Consider the following 12,686-nt stretch of genomic DNA (forward strand, 5'->3'; position numbering starts at 1 on the left):
TTCCAACATGGCATCCCAAACCATAGCTATGGGCTATTTATGCAGCCCACGGTATTTCTCCCTCTGTAATGCATGACTTTCATGGAACCCCAGCACCAAACCTCCTCACGCCCACCCGAAATAAGGGGTGCAGTGGGTGACTTCCAACGCTGTATTATCTGTCGTTTGGCGAGGAGAAGTCCTAAGTCAACGAAACGTGTCGTACTTTGGTATTTGGGACCACGTAGAAGACAGGGCCCTACCCCTGTTTATTCATGTATTAGCAAACCGCGATTGGTCAATGCGGTATTTACAAGCGCTTTGCATAACGTCCCATTGCCAAATGCACTATGTATACGTTATTATACATTGACTCTGTGGGTTCCATCTTGGAGCGGTGGCCATCTTGTCATTGCCCTCACATAGACAAACACATTATAAGCCTTTAGAATACATGTACTTTCTGCTTGACTTCTCCATGACCTGGGCAGCTGGTCTCCGCTGCCCCAGGTCAGTCCGGTCTCACGAGCTCCCCTTCCTCCGGCCACCTGTGATTAGCATCAGGGCTTGACACACCATAAAGTCCTTTCATCGCACACAAGCCTCCGGCTAATCACTTTCGCACCTGCTTGTTCCTGCTTTATGGCCTGTTTCTCTAAACAGGAGATGCTCATGTTTATTGGGGTCAGATGTGGGATCTGAGCCTTGCTCGGTAAATAATTGCGGGCTGGCTGAACTGAAATGTGAGATTGCAATCACGACTCTGCTTGTTCTTTGAAGTAAAATATGTGAATGACCAACTGCAAGAGAAGGGCGGTGTTGCCCAGAGCATAATATGCATTATAAAAGAGAACACTGGTTTTCGTTCTGGAGACTGCCTCATTCAGTTGCTAAGGCTTCTGTGCGACGTAGTCTCACTCATTTGAGTTTAATAAAGATGTCTTTTCATATTTCAGCTTCTGTTGCCAAGTTCTTTGTGATATTATCAAGACATGCAGACTTTTATAATACCACATCAGGAAGTACTCGAAGTCATAGGGTGCTACCCCTAGCACCTCTGGAGTCTCAAAAATTGGAGTACTTCAGTTGGCGCCCACCAGCTAGGGCCTCATCAAAGAAGTGACTTTCTGTGGGAGTGATCTGGTCAGGAGACTGAAATCTACTGGAAGGACAGAACGGGATTCTACCAAGAAGGTACTCTGTGCACAGGGATTCTGGAGATTCTTTGATTATGTAGTCCGGTATATTTCTGCTCTTCCTGATTTTGATCCTCCACATGATGTCACTCAAAAGGTGAGAAAAAGAACCCAATTGGCGTGAGTATTATAAAAGACGTTTGGGCATGTAGAACTTGACAATTAGAATTTGGATAACCTTTTGATTATTAAGAATAAGAATTAAGTATAAGTGGGTCGCTCCCAGTCAATTTGGTTCTTTGGGCCTTTAATTTGGTTATCGCAATTACCAAAGCCGAGGGGTTGGTTTCTTGGTTTCTGATTTGGTCATTGCAATTACCAAAACCGAGGGTCTCGCATATTTGCGAGTTTATTGGTAGAGATAAACCCTTGAAGTTTGAAGCTAGATTAGTGAGCTATAAGATGCCTGATCTTAGCAAATTTGGAAATGTAGCTTTGGAATTACGAAATTTGTGCTGGCCAGCTTTTGGTTTGTATAGGTTTGGATATGCGAATTGCAATTTGCGTAGGCAGGTAATGAGGAGATATTTCTCCATTTGGTTTTGATTATAATACTTGCGTTTTCAGCAGTATTTTTGGCATGCCTGTTTTGTAAGCTCACATGGAAATATGTGTTGCTTTTTGTTTTGAAAGGTACCATAGTGTGGGAAATACCTAAATAGGTTAGATTTAGAAACATATTTCTTCCTTGGTGATTTTGTATCCCCAGGGAATTAAAATATGACATAATACAAAACAAGGATCCTTAGTTCTGCGCAGTTTCATGAATGAGGATATGCACAACGATTTTGTGTGGTGTTCTGCTAGGCAGAGCTAGTGAATTGAGCGCATTCGCTGCTTCTTGGACATGCATCTGTCTGTGGGGCTGTTTATGCAGCCTTTTGGAACACTATTGAAAAGCGTTGCTTGTAAATATGACCTACAACCAGTATTTGCAAATGGTTTGTTTCAAGTATAGTCTGTGAGCTGTTCTTTCTTTCTGTCATGCGTATTGATTTGTAAGTCAACTGTGTGTTTAAATGTCTGTGGTTTTTTTATCATTAGTGCAACTTCCGTAAGTAAATTGCGACGGCGCTATTTATGAAAAATGGCTAAAGCGCGCTGTATTGTCTGTTTAACCCTTTTCTGTTTATGTCTGAAATGAGCTCAATGTGTGTTTGTGGGTCTTCTGATGTTTTCAGTCTGTTAAATAAATTGCTGGTTAGTTAATATCGAGTAGAAACTTAGGAAAAAAATCCAGAAATGAACAATGTGATGTGCTAAAATAGCTATGTGTTGCTCTTTAATTTATAGAATGAGCAATTGTGCCTATATACAAAACTGCCGTTAAAAGCTTAAAGGATAAAATTAGAAACACATTTGATAGATATAAATCAGGCCCCAAAAACGAAATTATCTATTTTTGCAAAAGTAAATAAATTTACATCATTTTCCTTAGATGCATTGTATTAAATGTTCACAGGCAAACTTTTCAGCTGCAGTATATTTGATAGGAATGCTCCTTCAGCCTGCACTTTCCCAGTTAAACACGGGTGGAATTTGGCAGAACCGTCTTTTTAAATGAAAGTGGCGCAAAAATGTGGCGCGTTTCAAATTGGGCTTATGCGCTTAGGCTTGTGAGTTAAATGTGTCCAAAATGATAGGCAAGGGATGCAGCTTGTTTTTTATACATGGAATTATCACAAAAACGAATAATTGGGATTTTTAAAAAAAGAAAATTATTAATCATGGGAAAAATTATTTTAAAAAAATAAGTGCTTTTCAAAATCGTTTTTTGATATTTATAAAGCTTAATACTCATACTATGACCTCCTAGCATTAAAATTTGATTTAAGTTGTGTTGCATCACTAAAATGACAAGCATTCGCGCGTACAATTTTCCCTTGGCGCAGGCGCAAACAAGCTCATTTTTATACAGTATAAGTTATTATTTCCAATGCCTGACTCATGGGTTATGTAATAGACATTCTGGTAATGCATATTACGCCAGAAAATTGTAGGATATTAATTTTTTAATGCTTAAAATATCAAAGTCGAATTTGGGTAAAAAGGACTGTTTCAATTGCATTTTCTTTCATTCAGAGTACTGTTTAAAGTGTCCCAGGCTTCAGTAAATGCATACGTTTAGGTTTTGATATATATTTACAGGTTGTGCCTTCTTATGATTCAATGAGTCAATGTGCCAGTACAAAGGCTTGTTTTAATATCAGGGTTGAAGGTTCTAACTTTAGCTGTGTCTGTCACAATACTACTGAACACGCTATGACAAACAAGACCTTGTTAAAAACTTGGGGAAATTAAATAAAATATGGTGTCGCAACCCGCAACTATTTGATGTTAATACAAAACGGCCTTAATGGAGTTAGCACCCACATAGAGAAAGAGAAATGGAGAATTGTTTTTTGATGAAGGAAAAAGAGGATGTTTGTGAGCAGGTACGTGATGAAGTGAGTAATGATAGAGGGGTGGAGAAATGTAGAACTACGGTTATAGGAACTGGGTAATACGTAGGAAGGAGAAGAACAATTGGGAAAATACAATGCCGTGGAGGGAAGAGAGATGGTGAAGGGGAGTAATAAAGACATGAAGAGTAGCATGAGGAAGGTTGTATTGACGAAGGGAATAAAGAGGAATGTGGTACCGGTTTGAGTAAGTAGGAGAGGAAAGATGAGATTGCAGGTTCTAGCAGTAGGGGTGAAAATATTGTGATTACCTGGCGGGAGGCACTGAGTTTCATATGCTAATATAAAAGGGACTAACAGAGCTCGAATAAAGGCAAATGACTAAATGATGAAGAAAATATCAAAACTCATTGTGAATACAATTCACTTAAGGTTGATGAAATGTATACCATTGCATAGGATTACAACAAGCATTTATTCTAAAAACTGGTATGTGTGTTATTAAGTTTTGTGAATTATTCACAGTACATGTAGTTTAACAATCTGGGAATAGGGATAATTTTTTTTTAGTGCCTAAAAAGAAGAAATTATTTTTCAACATAGAGCGAATTATTGCAAGTTAGGAGGGATTAGGAAGGCCTTCTGGCTTTGACGAATTCAGAGTGTCAGAAGCTGGGGGTTGGGAGCTGCAGAGCAACTCGGTCAGGCTGCTGAGATGCTATCTTTAGTGTAAACAATGAGTAGGCTGCCACGTTGACTTTTATGACCTTTTAAATTAGGGCCTTGCCTCTGTGGAATGCAGAATGCCCTTGCTACACGGGCCTCTAAAGGTGGGGTTTCTGGTTTCTCCATAGCATCACTAAAACTAAAGAACTTAATTCCACCGGGAAAAGGGGTTTTCTTTGAAAGTCCAAACATCATGTTAAATGCTTTGCTGATACATTGGTGCTCTAAAAAAAAAAGAAAATAGAATGATGCCTGCTATAGTTGCTCTTATTTAACAGAAAACGAAGTGTTGCATTAAGTCTTAGACAGAAAACAAGATGCAGCCTTTTTCTAAAATTTCTTTAAGGCTACATGCCTACGTGAGAATGCATTGCCAATTAAAACTTCTTTTTCACAGTGGAAATTGTAGGTGCCAAATTACTATGGAGTGTCAGTGTAACGATTTTTTATTTCTAGAAATGTAAAACTTGGGTGGCTGGATGTTGAAAGGACTGACAAGAGGGTAACAGTTAAGTAATGCAATTTATTTTTGTGTATTTGGTTCTATCATGAATTGTTCTTGTTGGTCCTGTATGTTAGAAGAGAAACAGTAGAGTTATGTTTGACAGCAGATTTCCATTGCCTGGTGATCTACTGTCAAAAAGGAGGGTAAGTATTTTAAACCTGACAAATTAAACAGGCCCAAATATTGGGTTTTGGGTTGCAGTTTTACAGTGCATAAAGTACATGACATGGTGTTGCGTGTCACCGCTTTTTACATATGCTATTGTTTTGTCTATGCTTTTTTGTGCTTGATATACAGCAAGTATATCTGATGGCTTGATGTTTTGTGCGTTTTTATTATTTTTTGCATGTTTTCGTTGTTTTTGTTGCTGCTTTTTATGCTATTACAAGTTTACCTATATTGCATGGGGATAGTCATGACGATGCCCATCGCTACGCAATAGTTGGTTGAACTTGTTCTGGTTACTAAATTCCACAGCTAATGATATTTTCATGCTGTGAACATGAGAGGCAGCACTTTACCAGTGCATGTCTAAATTGGCTATAATGGTATTACAGAAAACTAAAAGAGATCTACAGGATCAAAGTGTGTCACCTGTCACGTTATACTGCCCTTCCCTTAAAGGAACAGGCAGCCCTACATTTATGTATCCTTGATTGGACCTAAGGATGAAATTATAGATCTGTGACTCAAGGTGGCCTAATTTCTATATTACATGAGGTAATGGTGTCCTGTCTCCTAAGTAGCATATGGCCTTTGCTTCTTAAAAGGAAACTAGGTTTTCATTTTTCCCTGCAGAAGGAACTGGAACATTACCTAAGATTACCGTATATGGTGTAGTCGCCAGCGGTAATGTTAAAATGTATGTGACTTTGGCCTTTTGTGTATCACCCGTACTCTTGGTGATGTCACATGCCTGACTACTAAATTCTTGTCCTTCCTATAGATTTTAATTTTTTTATTGCTTTTGTTTCTTCCCTGCCCAATGTCGCATTATGCTTAGTGATTGGGGATTTTAGTTGTGTCCTAGTTCCAATTCCCTTTTCCGTATTCCTTTCACCAGTCAGCTCATTTATTATTGTAGGTGTATTGTTCAGGTACATACTTCCAGACTGCAGTGATGCACCAGGAACCCCCATATTATGTACAATTCCCTTTTGCATGACCAGACTGGTTTCTAAGAATTTTCCTTAGGCCTGCTTCAATGTTTTCCAGCCTGACTGTCAGGATAGCGATAGCCTGGCTAACTGACTCAATATTATAGTAAGACAAGTTTTCCATACCAATAGGGGATATCTTGCGTTTACCCTTTTGAACATGACGAATTTTCAATGTCTATTTTTAATGTGGTTTTTACCCTTTTTGTTCCTGCTGCTTTAATTTTTGGTGGGATCAGATGTGTTCTAATCATGCAAATATCAGGACCCTCTAGTTCTTGTCTTTTGTTTTCATATCTGACTATTAGCCTGTGTATTGCCTAGTGCACCTGATATGAAAGGTTTCTACATGCCTATGATAATCTGTACCATGTGATTTCTTTATTGAAATGTCCTAGATAAGGAATTTAGAAACATTTATATGTAATCATTCAGGAAAAAAAAAATGTGTTGGCCCTATTAGACAATGCCACCATATGTGAAGACATCCATTTTAGATAGAATTCTCGTGTAGTTATCTACCCTTAGATGATGGAGGCTCTCACACGGAAACCCAATTGAAAAGCTTAGAGGCACTGTTTTGCCTACTGCCTTTTATTTGTGTTGCTTCCTAAGAAAGACAGTGTATTCTGGGCCAAAATTGTCCCATGGCGTGTGGCCACTCCTTTGAAGGACCACAGGTCACCTGTTTACAGTCCCCTTGTTATACAACGAACTGGTTAAAGCATCACGCTTGCTTCGTCATAAGGCGTTCAACATCAGAAAAGATGGAGGAGCTGGTTTTGCCACAGAACCGGAATTTCAGTGCAAAAGAGCGCCTGTCATGTGCTGGTAACCTCTGACAGTGTGCAGTCCCTTGAGCCCCTTGGCCTGAGTTTTTGGCCACACATACCCCCTCTGTTCCTTTGCTTTAATGGAAGTGCAGTGCACCGGCGGATCCAAGATTGACAGAAGGCACTACATTTCAGTGCCCATGAAAGAGCAGCCTGAGCGTCCTCTGACACCGAATGATGAGTGTTGGAGACTGAGAATGGTCCCGGGTCTGCACAAGATGATCTGTGCCCATGACCAATGAAGAGCATATTATTTGTAGTATCTGCAGCAGAGGGAAGACACAGGTGCACTGCCTTGAAACATTGACACCGTGATCTGTGAGTGTTTTCCAGGAGGGCACTCCAACTGAGCAGTACTTTCTTTTTTTCATGAAAGGCTTGAATGAAGTGGCCCATGCAAAAGAAAACAACAGAAGAAGATTTGATGGACAATAGAAGCCTGCCAGAGAGGCTTTTTGAACGGACTCTGGGCATAGGTGGTTTCACAAGAGGTTTCCGTGTGATTGTATAGACTGGGTGTTAGAAGACTGTTTGTTTTGCTGGCATTGTCTAGTATAAGCAGAATAAAATCCATTTTCTGTGGAAAGGTGCCCCCTTTTCACCTCAGAGCATTGATGAGGGTCACCACTGTTTCACCTGAACATAAAAATTATTGTTTCATTTGTAATAGTGGTCGCTACTTTCTCCCGTTGTCTAAATATTCTTAATAATGTGTTTTCTAGTGGGTTTTAAACATGACGTTGTCATTTATGGGTGGGATTGTTTTTCTCTACCCAATTGACTTCTGCACCCGCTTCTCAACCTATATCTTTTTCCCACTACTGTTTCTTTGCACTCTTTTCCTGAACATGAGCAGGTTAAAAGATTAGAATTCGTAAGCAACTCCTCTATACAGCTTCTGCATCGACACTAGTTAGTAGTGAACATCACTAGATAGAGGTATTCCTTATTTTGGCCTGCCATATGTGGCCTTTGTGCTTCTTCATGTTCAAGGAGACCTGTCCAGAGAGAGAGTCCAAGTACTAGGATTTTGCTCCATCAGCAACATCTTGATGATCTGGTGAATATAGACCTGGACTAAGATCAGTATGAGTATAGTGATTGCCTATGTAAGGGCAAAAGGAGGGTCTGTCGTACTTTGGTATTTGGGACCACGTAGAAGACAGGGCCCTACCCCTGTTTATTCATGTATTAGCAAACCGCGATTGGTCAATGCGGTATTTACAAGCGCTTTGCATAACGTCCCATTGCCAAATGCACTATGTATACGTTATTATACATTGACTCTGTGGGTTCCATCTTGGAGCGGTGGCCATCTTGTCATTGCCCTCACATAGACAAACACATTATAAGCCTTTAGAATACATGTACTTTCTGCTTGACTTCTCCATGACCTGGGCAGCTGGTCTCCGCTGCCCCAGGTCAGTCCGGTCTCACGAGCTCCCCTTCCTCCGGCCACCTGTGATTAGCATCAGGGCTTGACACACCATAAAGTCCTTTCATCGCACACAAGCCTCCGGCTAATCACTTTCGCACCTGCTTGTTCCTGCTTTATGGCCTGTTTCTCTAAACAGGAGATGCTCATGTTTATTGGGGTCAGATGTGGGATCTGAGCCTTGCTCGGTAAATAATTGCGGGCTGGCTGAACTGAAATGTGAGATTGCAATCACGACTCTGCTTGTTCTTTGAAGTAAAATATGTGAATGACCAACTGCAAGAGAAGGGCGGTGTTGCCCAGAGCATAATATGCATTATAAAAGAGAACACTGGTTTTCGTTCTGGAGACTGCCTCATTCAGTTGCTAAGGCTTCTGTGCGACGTAGTCTCACTCATTTGAGTTTAATAAAGATGTCTTTTCATATTTCAGCTTCTGTTGCCAAGTTCTTTGTGATATTATCAAGACATGCAGACTTTTATAATACCACATCAGGAAGTACTCGAAGTCATAGGGTGCTACCCCTAGCACCTCTGGAGTCTCAAAAATTGGAGTACTTCAAACGGGATTCAGTTTTGGATGTTTTAGGTCTAGGGTATAGTACCAAAAGACATTGTTCTGCTGTGTCCCAGTGTGCACTCCATAAGTGACTGAGTAATTCCCTGATGTCCACCCAATAGGAAAGTAGTGTGTGACATGACCACATCATATGTAGTAGGTCCTTGTCCTCGGTTCAGCATCTTGGACAAGAAGATAAGGCTGCAGGGAAAATCCTATGCAATGTAGGTAGTGTTAGATATTGCAATATTGAGAACTAGATGCATTTGAAACTTGTGTTACGGGTTATCATGCTGGGGTATTCTAGATGAAAAATCCATTCTTTGTTATGGAATGCACAATTAAGGTTCATTTCCCATTGGGCCCTTAGTGGGATCAGTGATGTAAAAAAGGGAGCGCAGGTCTTTATAGAGCCACTTAACTGAGTGTCTGCCGGTGCCCATTTCATGAACTGCCTGTACTAGTGCGTGTGTATCAGGTTCCAAGCAAGTTGGTGACCAATACCTTTAGACAGAAAGTAAAATATTGACATGTGTTAACGAGGGCACACAGAAGCTCAAGTAATTACATAAAATCCTGGTGGGGCACCAGTATCACCTCTTCGAACAGGTCACCCACAGTAGTGATCCCCACTGTTTCCCATGGTATTAGTCTAGTAGACATAAGAGTAACGGAGCACAGTATTTCTACGCACATAGCTATGACAACCTATTGCAGTTTGCACATTTTAAATGTGTCATTTCAGCTTAACTGCTAAACTAAATTATTTGCATTTTAATTGGTGGATTTTTATCATAACCTTGTTTATATTCTTGTGCAGTTCTGTAGGAAATTGTTTTCTTTCATTGCTCACTGCTTCATCTGATTTCTTTGTGCCCAAGGTTAGAGTTCCTTTGGAGCCTTTGTTCAGAATTCCACCAGTTAGGGAGGGGTGGGGGCGGGGGGGGGGGGGACTCTCGGGCCTTTCTGGAATCTTGTAATGTCAGAACCCCTTACTCGTATATGGCGCCCGCACTCTTGCAGGGGTGGACCACCTAGGGCACATGTAAAACTATTGTCCTCCAGGACATGTAAGGGAAGAAGCCCATGTACATGCAATGTTTTATCAGAACTAAGGACATTCCTTTACCTAGACCTCCCCACTCACTGCTTTCGGCTGACATTCTTTTTGAATAATGATGGTGAGATCATTTTGTCAACAAAATATTCCAAATCTGTTCACGCTGACAGATGGTCAAAATTCCACGCCTTGGACCAATGGTTGAGCTGGATCCTGATTTTGCAATCTCTGCTTAAAGAGGACCCTAAGTTAGGTTTACTTGTGGCTCCTATGAATTTTCAAAGGTCTGTTTTTTTAATGTGTTTGTTGTGTTGCAGCTTTTTGAGTTACATCACGGCTATAACATTATTCTGGTACCCAGAATGCTTATCTGTTCAAGAATTCAGCGTGAGGGTTGACAGTTTGTGGTATGTGTAACTGATGGCAGAATATATTTGGTGTGGTCTTGGTTCCTCACCACTAAATCGTATGTTGAGTGGCGGTTATCTCAACAAGTGGTAACCAGTTTTAACTAGCACATATAGTCAGGTAAAATATTTTCATCACTAACCTTCGAATTTTAGACAAAGAAAATCCTGCTAGGATCAAAACTAACCTCTTGAACATTTTCACGATCACATTCTGCTGTTATCTGTGTCTAGTTTTAAAGAATTTGGCATTAGGGGAGTCACATGCAGCTCTCTGCCTCCACTTTTGCCTTCAAAAGCGGAAGTACATTTGCTTTCATGGAAACAGAGGAAATATTGACTCTTACCTCATTTCGATTTGTGGTGAAAAATTCTCAGGCGCAAAGAAACAGAGTGCTTTTGCGTAACTTTGGAATCAAAGGAAGGAAGATGTGTGACAGCATTCCTGAGTTGGCAGTGTGTGGGGTGATGGAGAAGCAAGGCACGTCCACTGTAGGAAAAATACACTTCGGTCCAAAGATAGTGTGGTGTTCTTCATTAAAGTAATAAACAGGAACGCCAACACAGATGAGACAGGTAGGTTTATTCACCTCATCCACCAACTGTACATCTTCAACTGTCACCCACACCAATGTTTCCCCACTCCATGTTCAACTATTCTTGAATAGAGAATGTACACTATTCTAAATTCCAATGCTGTGGTAGAGATAAGATTATGGAAGGAGGATGTACACATCAGATAGATGCTTCCTGCAGAGAATAAAGTGTATTCAAGGACAGAATTGAAGCGTGTGGGGAATTTAGGAACCTGGGTATCTGGCCTGTGAATTTTGTGTTGTCAGTTTTAGTTAAGATGAACTATTAAGGTGCACAAATAAGCCCAATTTGCCGTAGAAAGGGCTGGGAAAACCATCCACAATTATAAATGACATGGAACACGCTGGGGGAGGGGTGAGGAGGGAGCGGGGTGACTAAGTATTTGGAGAGCGCAAGGAGAAGCAGATATTAACCTAGTAGAGTATGGGAAGAGTAAAACTAAGCCGATTAGTATAGTGTGTCTGGAGATCATAAAGATTAAGAAGATGGTGAGGACAATATACGTGACAGCCTACTGTGTTGGTAACCTAAAAGTATTTAGGAATAAAGGTGTTCCTGAAGGTGAGGAAACCAGTGATGCTAGAATCAAAGATCCGAGAGGGTGAAGATGTTATTGGATAATGTCTGAGTTTATTTGATAATGAGTTATAATTGAAAAGATTTGAACCCTGCCTCATCTTTAAAAAAAAAAAAAAAAAGTGGTCAAGTGCATTTGTCCATATAATGAATCCAGTTTTTCATATGGAATTTTAAAGATGAACAGCAAGTGCTGAGATGATCTGAGAGAGAATCATCAGAGTGCTTGTTTCCTGCAGCTACAGGGGAGTTGTTTTTAAGGGGGAGGGGTGTAGAGCGGTCTATACATGTGTAAGACTTAGGGAGCATGACAAACAACTGTGTAAACTAGCACCCCCTTCCAGACATACCTGAGGCTATCCTTGGTAACTCCCATGTATTCATCGTGATAGATTTATCGGCATACTGTAAGGTGGCTGCTTGCCGAAGCCAGATACCTTCCATCATATTCCCTACGCTGTTGAAAGTCTACTGGTTCAATCACAAACCATTTCGTTTACCCTCTACTTCTGCAGTGTTCACAAGAGTAACCAATATATTTGTGTGGTAAATTACTGCTTCTCTGCGAAGAAATTCTTATCTGCCTTATTAGTAAGGAAGAGAATGAGACCTTGTTCAAATGGCTGAGAAGAGCTGGCCCACTGAAAAAGCTGAAACAACAGTATTTTGGATAACTTCTGTTTAGTATGTATTGCATACTATAGCTATGAAGGGTAGACATGCAAACCTTGAAAATATTTTGACCGTATACGATGAGGATGATGGGATTTTGAGTGGAAAGTGTCTCAAGAGGATGTAGGAATTTCAGTCCATCACTACTCTTCCAGTAAGGGTGAGAGTGTCAAGGAGCAGAGCCTAGAGTCTGCACAGTCTGAGAAGACCCTTCTACCCTTACCTAAAATTGAAATAATAGCTTCTGGGGCTGCTGGTGATGTGCCAGAGAGGTTGAAACCCCCGTGATGGGTATCCAATGTTCAGATCCATCCACTGTAGAGGGAAGAGTTGTTCACAGGGCATAGGCTGTGCTTAGAAGGTTTTTGGGTGAATAGAGGTACTGGCCTCTCTGTGAAGAGCTGGGCACAGAGCAAAACACTGTAGTATGGCTTTGCCCACCTAATGGGCCTGGCCATCTGGAGGAACTGGCCTCTCTGTGAAGAGCTCTGCACAGGGTGAAGACGGCACAGTATGGCTTGGCTATTTCATTAGCTTTGGGTGTAGGGGGGGAGTGGACTATCCATGACTAGCTCAGCACAGA

The sequence above is a fragment of the Triturus cristatus genome, chromosome 3_1, assembly GCF_964204655.1.
Source record: "Triturus cristatus chromosome 3_1, aTriCri1.1, whole genome shotgun sequence".
NCBI lineage: Eukaryota > Metazoa > Chordata > Amphibia > Caudata > Salamandridae > Triturus > Triturus cristatus.